This window comes from Diadema antillarum, unplaced genomic scaffold, assembly GCF_040938485.1.
Source record: "Diadema antillarum isolate AM-2024a unplaced genomic scaffold, OU_Dant_1.0 scf00000045, whole genome shotgun sequence".
Taxonomy (NCBI): Eukaryota; Metazoa; Echinodermata; class Echinoidea; order Diadematoida; family Diadematidae; genus Diadema; species Diadema antillarum.
The window spans coordinates 221,373-236,401 of NW_027270934.1; the positions used below are offsets into that span (position 1 = coordinate 221,373).

The following is a 15,029-nucleotide window of genomic DNA, read 5'->3' on the forward strand; positions in this document are numbered from 1 at the left end:
GCCTACCTCAAGGAGATGGCAATCTCTGTTCAAGTCTTGTCTTGTCAACAGGTAGACTATGTGCGATTTTTATTTGTCAAGGAGACATGGTTAGTAAACGTAGGGATCCATTGTACATTGTACATTGTAGCTTCATTAAAGATAGGTGATGTAGTGAACATCTCACCGCACAATATAGTTTGTGCTATTAAATAGATGGTGCACATGTAGTTAAATGTACTATAGCATGAAAAAGGAGACCATTTATCTCTTGACTGTTTAAAATGCTATCTTAAAACATTCAGAAAAGAACAAGAAACTTCTTAAAATACCTCAATGTCTTTGTGAAACAAAAGGGTATTTTGGGCTGGAAAATTTATGGTGTAGTTATGATATCGGATGTGACTTGTCGTCTGAAAAGGTTGTGACAGTTTTTAGAATTGGCAAAGTGGGTGTCCTCTGTGTATATATCAAGAAATTTGTAGCAGTTGTTGCCAGTATGACCTGACTGCAATCCAATGTCAATATATACTCTACTGTGATTATTTTTATCTTGTCAATCAATAACACATGCTGCTGCATATGCTGGCTAGGGCTTCATGAAATACAGTTGTTTGGGAGAGTGAAGATAAGCAATGCATGGTATTTCCAATCTGCAGATTCCCATAGAACCACACTATGTGCAATCTTACAATCCTTTGGTACACATGCACAAGGAGAGAGTTTATTCGCAGAGCAAGGAGGTAAATATAACGAGTGGCCCATCAAACCATTCTGATGAAACAAACCAAAACTATCTATAAGGTTTAGAATTTAACAGTTTGAAAATTGTGAAGGTTTGATGTGAAGGAAGTCAATGCTACTAATGCTACCCTATGGTTATGAGTCTCTGTTGTCAAACAGTGACAGAGGAAATGTACACATGGCAAATTTTCCAAACTGCCATTTTCTGCAAGATACTATCAGTGCTAAGGGGGAAGTATCGTGGGCTAGATTGCAATAAGATGGCCAATCTTTCTGAAGACATACAATGTACACTGTAGCAGTATTTAGGTCTCTGAAATAAAAAGATATTACAGGCTTACAATGTACATTAATAGCATGATTCATGCAAATTGCTATTTATAGATGATGTACATAGTATCATGAATTGAAAATCCAATGAAATTATCTCAGTTCAGACTTATAGTCAATCTGGGGGTGTTTCATCAACATTTGTCAGCGCTGACAACTGTCAGCACTGACAATTTCAGCAAAATCCTTGGTTTTGATTGGCTGAGATGATCTGGTCACTGACTGTTACTATGGTGATTCAAGTTGTCAGCGCTGACAAACGTTGATGAAACACCCCCCAGATGTATCTTAATTATTCTGCACATGATCACATTGCAAGTGCTTCATATTTTGAATGTAAATTTTGGATCAGTGGAATTTTTGTCCACATTAGAAGTCACCAGACCAAAGTTATGTGTCATATGAGCAATTTTAATGAAATGCTTGAAAAATGAGACACTCTGATGATAACTCTTGATAAGCATTTGATATAATCATCACTCCTATTATTTTCCTTTATTCCAAGTATGTATCCCCATTTTTATACAACTGGAAATGCTTAGTATTGAAGGAAATAACATGCAACATTTATATGTTGCTTAACTTGGTGTGTGCCATTAATTTCTATTGACCTTACAATGTCTTTTGAAGCCCTACGGGAGAAGACGCGTGTGTTTGCTCAGTTGCGTTTGTACATCACTCCTCTCAACATGTTTTTCTTCCCTGTATTGTGCTTGATGCATGGAGATTGAACATGGTGGAATGCAAACACATGTGATCATTATTTGGTGTGAATGATTCATACTCTTCATTACAGCAGACACACTATCTGGCAATTGCATACATTGTAGTGTTCATTGTCTGCTGCCCTTCCCCCTTCATTTCAGTAGGCATGAGTAATAATGTAGAGTATCAGTCATATTCAATTTGCCATTGTAGGAATTTCTGCTGTTCCATCTGTTGGCAGTAAAGGCTGCAGCGTTTCCCAGACTGTTGCATCAGTTTATATTTAACTGTATCTCAGCAAGGGGAAGTTATCTCTAGACTTTACAAAATGATATATGGATATATATATGATATTCATATCTTTTTGTAAAGTCTGAAGATATATTTCCTGTTCATGCCTTACAGTGTATATTTTGCGAGTCTAAATTTTCGCGAATCGGGACTTCCCAATGATTTAGCGAGTGGCTAAATTTGCTATCGTAGAGTACTGTACTGAACAGAGAATATTGTGCACATCACATTCACATTGAGATCAGAGTCAATATTTTCTCACCTGTCTCGCAAAACTCACGAAAATAAAAACCTCGCGAAATATTTGGTGTATACAGTATGGATACAATGTGCATTGCATCTATACGTATGTGCATCACATTTGCTCCCTCATTCAATTGAAAAAAGGGAGAGAGTGATGCGTAGGGTCTGGTGTATTCAGACAGCAGACATCTAACCTAGGTAGTCAAAGTGATCAGGGTTCAACAGGATAAATAGCTTGTTATACTGTAATTGTGAATTCCAGCCACCCTATAGCCTGTTCAGAAAAATACACATGGTTTTGCAGGATTCCTATTCTTCACATTGGTACACTGTAATGACTATATTAAAGTTTTATAGTTTCAAGTATAAAGTATATGGCTATTAAATTTGATGATAAAAATCCAGCTTCATCTATGCTTGTCCATTTCTCTGTGTTCATGTTCTTTACTTCAGCCTAATGTTACTCTGCCACCACAGAGAAATGTAGCCTACAAATGTACATTGTGTATGCATGGTTATTTTTTTTCCCCTTCTGACTGTCCTCGGGATCCAATGCTATCTGTAATCACAGCAATTCAACCATTAATTGGCCAGTCTATTAAATTTCATTTTCCTTTCAACAAAAATTTGAGACACTAACATTTTAATTTTGGGTGCTTTATTTGAAGGTTTCGTGTTTGGTAGATTGGCAAGATAATGTCAAAAGTGCATGTACCTAACATTTGACATGGCCTAGTTCATCCTGTATTGTTTTCAGAGTCATGAAACTAATGTAAAGTTGTTAACATGGACAAAAAAGTAGACAAACAAAACTTTAATACTCAACGAAAGTGAATTTGGTAAAGCCCCCCCCCCCCCAATATATTCACTGTGAGCTGTCAGCAGGAATATACAATGTACTGTATATAATGAACAATATTGAATATTGGAGGAGCTTTTACTGGCCATCACTATGACATGCAGGATGTTTGAGTCTAAATACTATCTAAATACAAATCGTACATGTACTCAGTGGGTGAAAATGTCTTTTCTCTGCCTTACTGCACAGTTCCATGCATATCCCTTTCCTAACTACACAATTAATTTCCATTGTCAGCTTTCTATATAAAGATTTTTATTCTTCAAACTCAGGATATGAAATGGAAGCCATGCTTAGAGTACACATATATCATGTGATACTGGTGACATTTACACAGACATTATCTTTTGAAAAGCATACAGTATGTAGATTGCTGCTAAAGATGTCATTAGCAGCAAAAAGGGTTGGTTATTCTACACTTCAGTTATTCAGAAACTACATTGTATCATCCTGATTTTAAGGAGTGAAATGTCCTGCTATGTTTGAAATAGAATATGTTGGGAGGACATTATTTTGTGAGCAACCAAGAATTTGTCAGTTGAAAACACTAAAGAACATACAGATGTATGATTTGTGAGAACCATGTTTTACTCTTGCAGCCAGAAATGTGTGAACTGATGATACCGTTGAATGAATCAAGCGTAGACATACCACATGAATAATGCTTTGCAATGCCTACTACAGTGTAGCCTGATTATGGTATGCAGTCCTCAGGATGTGTCGGTGAGGATGGGGCATATCATTTTCCTCCCACCTATGGCTTGTCAGTGCCCTTTGTCTTCTGCACAGTAGCACATGTCTAGCTTGTGGGCCTGCCCCAATGGCACCTATTTCACAAGTAATTTACAATTTTGTTGTCCCCACCACTGTGGGTGGAATATAACAATTGCTGCTCAAGGATGAGCGTTGGAATGATATTATGCCCTCTAGCGATTCAATATAATGATTATGTTTATAGTAATTTTTCTTCTGGAAATTAGTTGTGGTGGTATGATTTTGATTCATTGTGTAAAATTGTGTGCTACGTACATACAAATATAGGTGATCACTTGAAGAGAATAATGAATATTAGACGTTCAAACGTATTAAACATACACTTGAAGGTAGTCAAACCAACAGACTAGCAATGAGGATATCCATCTGACTGGTAGCTAGTATAGCATCCAATATGGCAAACTCAAAGCATGGCTGACCTGGTCATGTGGCCTATTTAGACCGCAGTTTGTAGTTGTGTTTCAATCTTGGCATATGTTTTGAACAAATTCTCTCTGATATACTGTAAAACACAATATTTTCGCAGCATGAAATTTTCGTGAAATGGAGCCGACGGCCTTTTTTGCATCTTGAAATTTTTGCAAGTTGCCTTCAACATGCAATGTGTACAGTGTAGACAAGAACTTTCGTGTGCGCATTTTAATTCCGCGAATCCTGGCTCTCGCGAAAATCGCAAAATTCAAATGCACACGAACATTCCTCGTTTTACAGTATAGTCAGCACAGTAATACAAACTTTCAAGCACAGTTAGGTGTCTGTTGTAAAACACCCTGAACTGTGGATCTGATGCCCATTTTGTGTCATCTTAATGGATGAGTGGTAGTCACACTCGTGTTGCTATGACAACAACAGTCCCCACGATCACTTCAACTGTGATGACGCATCAAGCTCTGTATGTACAGTGTACGATAGTTTTCATTCAGTGACTATAAAAGACACAGTGTCTTGAAAAATCACAGACCAACGCTCTCTGTGATTTCAAACTCAGAGTTTAACAAGGCAGCATCTGTATAGATAATTTGTCAACACAGTATATTGCATGTATACTTATTGATACAATATCTCATCTATCTATCTATCTATCTATCTATCTATCTTTTTTCTTTCTAAATCTGTTGTATACATGGTTGGTATAGGACTTGTTATCATTCCAGAGTGCTACATGTACAATGTACATATTGTTCATTCATGGCCTGCAGGATTGTTCAATGTGATAAAGGTGAATGCAGCTATCATATTGTTCCTTTTGAAGTCAACTGAAATTCATGATGTGAGCAATTCAAATTAAAAATCTTTAATTCTAGTTTGGAGTTTAAATGATTCAGATTTTGTTCTTTTTTATGCACAACTTTTGGTAAAAGCTCATGACTGAAAGCTGATGATCAAATCTGTCTATCTATCTTCTATCTGTTGTAGGCCTATACATGGTTGGTATTGTTGTGTCATTGTATTGTTGTGTTCTTATGTGTATTCAAATGTTGAATCATATATGACCTGCTACCAGAAAAAGATCCGAAAGTCAGGGGAGGACAGTTTTCGGGAAATGGCATGACATTATTTCCTTACTCTTCTACTTCAATTTCATATAGCACAACTCATAAAAGTACACGGTTGTGGAGATATCGATGATTTTATTAGCGCATGTCAAGTGGTCGAGGAAATCAGAGTTTCAAGAAAAATGCCTTCAAAGTTTTCCTTCCAACGCTATCATGATCAAGGGGAGGTGAGACAGTTTTCATCGCTTGACAATAAAAGGCATGCTCCTAGCGACCTCCGCGATGTTCATTCAAGCTTAGCGCCACTGGTCTAAGCACGACCAGTCAGTAATCAGGATGTCTTGCACTGACCAATAAGATCACTCCCTCATTGCTAGGGGCGGAGTCTAGCCAAATCCAAATCTTGACACGTTTCTGTTATGTTGAAAGGCGGAAAATCATGGCCCAGAAAAATGCTAATTTCTTGCCTTTCCTTTAATAATTTAGCTTCAAAATTTCGGCAGGTGATAGACAAAATATTTGACTACAAAATTCTGCCCAAAACAGAAATCTGATTTTTTGACCAAGTTTTATGATGTGACTTCAAACTCGATTTTCTTGGCTCAGCTGTCAGCGACTTTAGGATCCTTTTATTGTAGCGGGTCACATATGTGTGGGAAATGAAATAAAACTAAATGAAAATGAAAAAAAAAATCAACCAGGGTATAAAGCTTGAGTGATGACATATCATAGCCTTTGATGATGTAAAATTGTCTTCATTATTGTTCCAACATTTCCCGTAATTGATAACTAGAAGCATTTCACTGCATAGAGTTTTCCTTATTTACCAGTCAGTCCAGGATGCATGTAAATGTATGATAATAAATAGCATCAGACTTACAAATTTGATAAAAAAGAAGAGAGGAGAACAGGTTGGCAGAGAGTATGTGCTCACTGATTGTTGCAGTCTTCACCTTGAACCCCACTAGGCATGGTGTGGGAGAAGGCTCCCTGTATTACAGCCATGCCAGGGGTGTGCAGGATTTGATTTAACTCTTAGTCTGAACATGCAGACCCCTGTGTCAAGAACCCAAACTGATATGCTGCCGGCTACTGTATGTCGGAACACATTTTTGCTGGTAGAGTGATACTACTGTGTGAGTCATTTATCAGCAGTGATGACACCTGGCTGGTAATAATCAAATCAATCTTGAAAGATGAATCTCAGCTGCAATATCATATCTCTATACTTGTCATTTATGAAATCAAATAATATTTCAAGGGCATCAACACATCTGAAAATCCAATGAAATATATGTAGTTGTAAGCTAGAAATGGAAGAAGTACCTGTATATCAATTTTACAATATTTGGTTTGTTTACAAGTATTTCTTTATAAAAATATCAAGATTTGTTTGTGAAATCATAAATGTATTTTTGAAATGAAATCTAACAAGTTGTATGTTTTTCCTCATGTTTGAAATTGTGGATACGCAATACATAAAAAACTCAATATATACTGTCAGCTGAGGACCAGAAGGGCATTGCTACGTTCTGAGTTTTGAGCATAAGTAAAAACAAAATAATAAATATTCATGAAATAAAAAGTTTATCTACTGTAAAACACAATATTTTCGCGGCATGAAATTTTCACGAATTTGAGCCAACAGCCTTTCCGGTGCAAAACATTTTTGCGAGTTGCCTCTAACATTCAATGCATATAGTGTAGACAAGAACTTTCGCATGCATTTTAATTTTGCGAATCTTGGCTCTCACGAAATTCGCGAAATTAAAATGCACGCGAACATTCTTCATTTTACAGTAATCAAAAGTGGGTAGAGTTATGACCATTGTTCCAAGTATAGGGTAAAATAGCACCCTTGTTTCAATTTTTAACATTTTACCGAAAATGAAAATAATTTGAAATTGACACCATACAGTCTCCATAATGGTGTCAATTTTGAATTATTAAAATCAAGCTCTCCAACATGATACCAAAAACTCAATTACTCCCAAAATTGTGATAAAGCCCTTCAAGTTCTCAGCCAACAATATGCCCTTGTTTGTCATATGCAGCACATAGATGATTCCTTGATAAATATTACATGATATATTACAAGGCGCTTTCACCAAAAGAACTTGAATTAGAGTGTTAACAAGATGTTTTGACTGCTGCTCTGCATTGCAAAGTGAGCATTTACTAGTAACTATATACTGATCAAAATTTGCTTTACCCCAAGTGCAATGTTTTGCATTCATATCGTACATTGTACATTGTACTCACTTTCTGTTCAGTAATACAATAAATCTGATTTCAGATTTGATATTCACTCATGATTTGAGATGGAGATAAAACTAAGCCGTCACTTTGAGTCTTGAAGAAATTAAAAAAAAAAACTTTTAGCGTCATTTGAGGTGGCATACTATCAAAGCGGTTTATCACTGTTATAAATGTGTGAATGTTTGAAAGCATTAAGAGAGGATAACTTGCTTTGGGCCTGTGAACACAGACTACTAGCTGTCGGCAACAAATCTCATTCAATCACAGAGAATTAGGAAATTCAGACAGCCTGGGTGATGTGTGAAAGACAGGCTTGTTCTCTTCCAGCAGGAGTTGAAGAGGTGCTGTGTACAGACCCACCATTTTTATCACAGCTCTCTTCCATGGTTAACACTGAGGATTCCCACTAAATTTTGAGGATTCCCCTTTCTGATTTAAGAAGGAAAAAAAAGGTTGATTTTGACATCGAGGTCTAGTCTGACTATAATCCATATCCAAGCAGGAGAGTTGAGAGACACAGTGACAGTGTTAATGAGTGATTGTCAGGCTCCAATGCTCTCTAACCCAGCCTAAGTCTTCATAATTACTATTTGCTTATGAAATGGATAATGAATAGGGCATGACAGTCATGCAAGGCTGTCATCTCATCACTCTCATGCTGAACTGGTGCGATCATCACTGATGCTTTCATCATCATCATTTTTTTTTTTTAATATGTCTCTGGACCTTGACATTTGATAAGCAACTGCAATATCAGTATCGCAGTGCAGATCCTTACAGAAGCTGTCATAGTTTCTCATCCATAGGGTAGTCCCTAACTATTTTGATTAGTCAACATAAAAGAACAGTCTTTGCTCCAGGCTTTTGAATTTTGTGCATGAAACTTGCTGTTATTTATTTATTTGTGTGTGTGTGTGTGAATTTCACAAATGACAGTAAGACCACGAATCTAACAACATGCAAAAATGTGGCAATGTGCTATGGTAATAGTGCATTTGCACTATACTCGGTGTCAATGCACAAAAACTACATCTCGCGAAAATGTCTGTGACCTCCTCATTCGCAAAAATATGTGTATATGAAAATAACAGCTTAGGAGAAATAATGGTATCTTGAAGTGAATTGTTTTTTTAGTTAAAACACGGTATATGATGTGAACCTTTATTGATTTGTGTATAAGTGTAATGTTTTTCTTCTATACAAACAAACAAAAGGTACTGTCTGCCAAGGTGATAAAAATTGCACTGAAATGATAACACTTGGTGTGTCTTCTACCATACCAAACCCACAGGCAGTTTGATGCTGAACTATACAGTCACACTTCCTTTGGCATAATATGCCATCTACCCAGGAAGTTTTTCTTTCCTTTTCCTCCAATATGAAATGCTCCCATTCAGGGCAGGTACACAGTCTCACAGACAGAGTTGATTTATTACAAATTCAGATACTAGTATCCGTAGCTGCTGAATGATCCAGATGATGAATGTCCTGCCTGATTCTTTTGATGCACAAATAAAAGTCTAGGTAACCCCATTTTTAAATCTGTTTCCAAAGCCTTCTTTATATTACCTAGGAGAGATGATAAATGGAGAGTATGATTATAGAATGATTTCTGACATTTGTGGCATGATGTTATAGTGCTCATGTTTGATGCATAGTGTGCACTCAAGATATTTGTCTGAGAGAGATTTTAATGACATAGATTGTTTATGAAAGATGTGTACTGAAAGTTCATTTACAAATTTAGAGGCAAAAGGCAACCTTGAAAAAGGGTAGATATCTCAAAGACTGGAGCCTGTTTTTTATGAATAATTTTCTCTGCTGACAGTCTTTTGCACTGTCTGATCTTACCTCTCATTTTTTTTTTTTTACTATCCTCTCAAAATAAGAGCATCTATTAAGATGAGGAGCACGCTGGTTTAGAAGAGTACAAGGGATCCACTGACAGTTTTTAAATTTTCAGTCTAGGTGTAGTTGTAAGGAATCCACAATAAAAATGTGGTATGCATTTTCTGTGTGTGTGTTTTTTTTTTAAATTCATGCTCATTTATCAGAAGACAGTAAGTTAAGATTAGAGTTTTTGATATCCAAAATGTTAAAGATATCCATTCTGACATCACATATCCATTATGTTTAGGCATCTTTAATTGATTTTTAACACATTTTTGTAGTGACCTTGTTTAACCCGTTCAGGACGGACTGACTTTGCTACAACATGCATTTCCCAAAGACATCTTCCCGAGTGTACTCCGGACTCGTCCTCAACGGGTTCATCAACCAGCAGGGAGATGTGTTATCAAGCAGTCAGAATACAATGTAACCAATTTGCTGGAAGTGTTGTTACCATTTAATAGTAGGACTAATGTGGGTACCACTTCATGGTATTTTTAGTGACTTTGAGTTTTCTGTCATAAGTTCAGACAAAAATGGAGGGGTATGTGTTATATTTAAACAGAAAAACATTGTTTTTTCCTGCATAATAAAAAATATGAAATTTCATAATATATATATGAAAATTTGTGATGTGTTCATGCCTTGATTGCTGTCTCACTCAATGCTAATCATTATTGTTTGTCACCACATGCTCGAATTGATAGTCTCTTTGAGCACTTCATACATGGATTCATACTAATTTTCTTTCTGTCTGAGTAACTCAAGATCTTACACATTGATGATCAATGCAGATTCATAAAATTACCTGACACTGTCACTGGCTGTCATCCTCATGGTAGGCAGTGAAAGAAAGGGGATGACTCACTCATGTGCTCTGAATGTTACCCATACCAGCATCATCCCACTCCTTGCTATATACCAAGCTAAACATTAGACTGCAAAGAAATTCTAGGTGAGAAGGTAGGTGTGGAATGGCTGAACTGGAAAACTCCGCCACCTGTTCCCCTGTCTCACGGCTTGTGTGGCCTGTCTAGAAAAGATGTTAACACGTCTGAAAACATAGCGATCTCATCTGAATTTATATGGCTACGATGCATGCTGTCATGTTCCTGAACAGAGACTGTTAGTCACACATTATGAGTACCAGTATCACATTTCTGTTGGAACACCTGCTGTTCACCCACCAAACAACATGAATTGATTATGTTTTGTAGACAGAAAAGTGAAGCGATCGCATGTATACTGAATATGAGGCATCTACTATAGAGTTGTTACTGGAGGAGAAGGGATGTACAAATTGTATAATGGTACATCCTCCTAAATCTGATGGAAGAAACCCATCAATGTTTTCCACTGTTGAACTATCCAAACATTTGTGAAACTCTGATTACTGTAAAAGTGGATATTTTCGCACGACTAATGTTTTGGCTCGGTGGGATAAGAAGAGTTTCGCGTGTTTTTAATTCCGCGGAATCAAGTCATCAACTGCTGGAATATACGGTAAACAAAAATATTCGCGTGCTTATATTTTCGCGCTACAATAGTTTCGGGTTGCGCAAAATGAGTGAAAATTTCAACACCATGAAAATTTCCACTTTTACAGTAAATGATTGTATTACTATTAGGATCATTTTCTGTCTGATCTATAGCTTATGTATGTTCATTGGAGAAAGTACTGGCTATGACTCACCTCCTGGATGTGATTTCGAAAACCAGTTTTGTATTAAGATTTTTTTCTCATTTTTCTGGAGCAGAGTGTTGCAGTCCGTGGTTTAGCTAGTGTAACAAAAGGTGTGTGTATGTTCTTTTTGTTTAATAGTGAAAGATAATGGTGTAAAGAAAAATATGAAGTCTGAAGAAATCAGGTAACAATCCTGGATATACATGGAACCAGGGAGGTACAGTATGTAGCACCTTCCTGATGGGACTAGAGAGTTGACTCTCTCTACATATTGGCATTACAAAGAAACTTGTTATTCCAGATACTAGCAAATGAATAGTTTCTTTCCTTTCCTTGTCGTTCCTTTCAATTTTTATGGGTGAATGCACACGTGTGTAAATCGGACTTTGCACATTGACCTTGCTCCACAATGCATGTCTGTGCATAGAATCAGTCTACATTTGGCCAGGAGCACACAAATGCATGTTGTGACTGGAGGGCAATTTTGTCCACACCGATTGTGTGTAGGTGTAAATGAAGCGTGTAGGATGAGGCCTGAAAGACTGGTATCATTTTCACTTGGCTACACCCAGAGTGAATCCTCATGAAAATGTGATTTATGCATTGCATAAAAGGGAACAAACGCTAAATACTGCTTTGCCTTTTCTCTAATTTTACAAATGGATCCATCCATGATATTACAATGTAGGTTGTGAAAATGTTATCTTGCTTCATGAAATCTTCATAGTGCATTCAATGTTAGGAATTGATTAACTTGGCATTGTAGAATATACAACAATGTGTAAACCAAAACAAAGTTGACATAGGGCCTACATACAAGTTGAAGTTGTGGTATCTTTGTTACAAAAGGGGGATGGGGCTATCGACAAGGAAGGCGTGTACATTTGTACATATTTAAACTACATTATAGGCATATGTATACCTTTGTTATTGTTAGATTTGTTTTAGAGAGTGAATACTAATGATAGAACACTTCCAAATATACATATGTGGATTCAGTTCATGCAGAAATACAAGTTTAGTAGTACACAGCAGTAAAGTTTGAGGAAAATTGGACAATCAACACCTCTTCAATTTTCAGCGTTATGAGAGAGCACTTGATTTATCTTTAATATTAGAAGCTGAGGGCAATAATATTGCCCTTGAGATGCATATGTCGAAGGAATGTGTTCTTTAAGTTCAAAATGAAATTTTGCAGAATTCTCTTTGTATTTTCTTTAAATCGTTGCCCTACTACGACATCAAGAATTATTGTACATAGTCTTCTCATTCAGTGATGATGGCACATGGATTTAACCAAGAGTTTATAAATTGATTTATTCAACTGTTTTTTTTTTTTTTCAGAATTATTTTAGACTTTACAAAAATAAAATGTGTACAATTTGTACTAGTACTAACGTACTTGCATCTACTGTATCCACATACATGTACAGTACATGAATTGACGTAAATTCTCTTTTAAATGTAATATTGGCCAATGTAATTATTTTCCTTTTTTGTTGGGTTTAAAACATTATTCACTGTGTGTGAATTATTCCAAACACGATACATTTTACATGTGAATGAAATGTCATTCTTGTGCAAGTTCGGCCTTCCTACATGTATGAGATGTCGAAATAAAGTGAAGGCAAAGCTGGTTCAGACAGTGTCCCTGTCTTATTTCTCATGGTTGATAAAGCAAAGGACAATATGTTACACTGTTATAATGAGGCAAGGTCTTTTGCTGTAGACGTACAGGGAAGGAAAGACCCATGGCTGAGAGATAACTGACTGTGACATCTATCACATAGTCAGCCCATAGAGTCCTGGGAACTTTGGCTGCTGATTAATCAGCTTGTTAATATTAAAGCAGTACCTCTGCATGGCTTTTTCTTGGAGAAAGATAAGCGGAAAATACATTGGGACCTCAATTATCCGGCAACGTCAGGACCGGCGGGCCTCCGGATAATCTACTGTAAAAGTGGATATTTTTGCGCAACTAATTTTTTGCGCTCGGCCCGGTAAGAAGAGTTTCGCATGTTTTTAATTCCGCGGAATCGAGACAGTAAGTACTGGAACATATGGCATGCAAAAATATTCGCATGCTTTTATTTTCGCACTAATTTCTAGTTGCACGAAAAGCGTAAAAATTTCAACACTGTGAAAATTTCCACTTTTACAGTATTTGGCCGTATAAAAGAGATAATGCCCAAATACAGCACTATCTAACATATCGTGCTTGGGGTATACTCATGTTACAACCAATTTACTAATATTACGATTGTCTGCATAGCATTGTCATGTTTCATACTTTATATGATGGGCAAATGAAATTATATATAAAGATATCCCTTTTTAATGTCCCTTCATGTATTGTTTGTTTAATGGATGTTGACCAACAATGAGATCAATATTGCGACTTGTCGAATACTGCCACTGCACTTCATTGTAACCGCTGCTGTGCACTCAGTGCCAGTGACAAGCACAGCACTGGTCATTGACATACATGTAAGGTAATTGTCTCATGAACTGACGTAAAAGTTACAGTTTGCTGCGATGATTAAAATATGTCCCGTCATGTTTTTTCACGATAATGCTTGAATGTGTCTCTGTTTTGAGTGAGATTTGGCACTGAAATTCCATGAAAACATTAAAAAAAAAATGTGTCAGCCAGCCGGCGTCCAGATAACAGAGAATCTGGACGATCGCTGGCCAGATTATTAAAGTCCTACTGTACTTAAGATTCATGAAAGCTGCTCAAGGTAGAAAGAAATGTCAAAACTTTGCCACCTTTTTAGAGAAAACAGAAGGCATAGTCTTTTTAAAGAAATGTTGCTAAATTCAAGAATTAGTTGAAATTTTAGAAATTAAACAAGGCATTGAAATTACATTTATGCATGACAAAACAGAACATTCGAATCAAAGATAATTTCGTACTCTACTTAAATTTTAACTCATACTTATTTAAACTCTTACAATGAATGATATAAATAAAACAAAGATGTAGCATCAAACCACAGGAATATGGTTTCTTTGACTCCATGAGTTAAGGACAAGTTCACCTTATCATGGATTGAGTGAATGCAGTACTCAATATTAATAGAACACACCAGTAAAAGTTTGAGGAAATCAGAAAATCTGTTCAAAAGTTATAGATTTTTTAAATTTCTGCACAGTCACTGCTAGATGACAAGACTACTACAGTTTATGATGTCAGATGTATAGAACAATATCATGAAAATATAAAGAGAATTCCACAAACTTTAATTTAAAAAAAAAAGGACACATTCCCTTGACTTGTTACTGACTGTTAAGGATCATATTATCCCCCCTGCCTTCTGAAAGAGGCAAGTAAAGTGCTCTTTTATTATGCGAGAAAAGAGAAAGTATGTTGAATTTTCTTTGTATCTTCTTTGTATCGTTATGGATATATGCATGTGACATCACAAGCTGTAATAGTCTTCTCATCCAGCAATAGCATCCCTGAAACTTCAAAAATTCAACTTTTGAATGGATTATCTGATTTTCCTTCTACTTTCACTGATGTGCTCTATTAACATTGCTGCATTTTCTCAATCCACATGCATATATACATGTAGGTGCACTTGTCCTTTAAAGAATGAGAGAGAGGGTGAATCTTTTCTCTGTGTACACATTGTAATCAGGAGTCTAAAGAACTGTAATTGCTACATATCCCCATTTTCCTCATATTGTCATGTGTAGGTAACACATAAGACTTTTTACATGTAGGTGCTTTGTGGCTAACTCATACAGAAATACATGTGAAGTCATCACA

At 36.3% G+C, this 15,029-nt stretch overlaps 1 protein-coding gene across 1 annotated transcript in view; it reads left to right on the forward strand.

Annotated features, from left to right (window-relative positions):
- Window positions 1–15,029, forward strand: part of LOC139714840 (kinesin-like protein KIF13A) — a 94,622-nt gene that overhangs the window by 5,731 nt on the left and 73,862 nt on the right. The gene's annotated exons all lie outside the window — the stretch shown is intronic.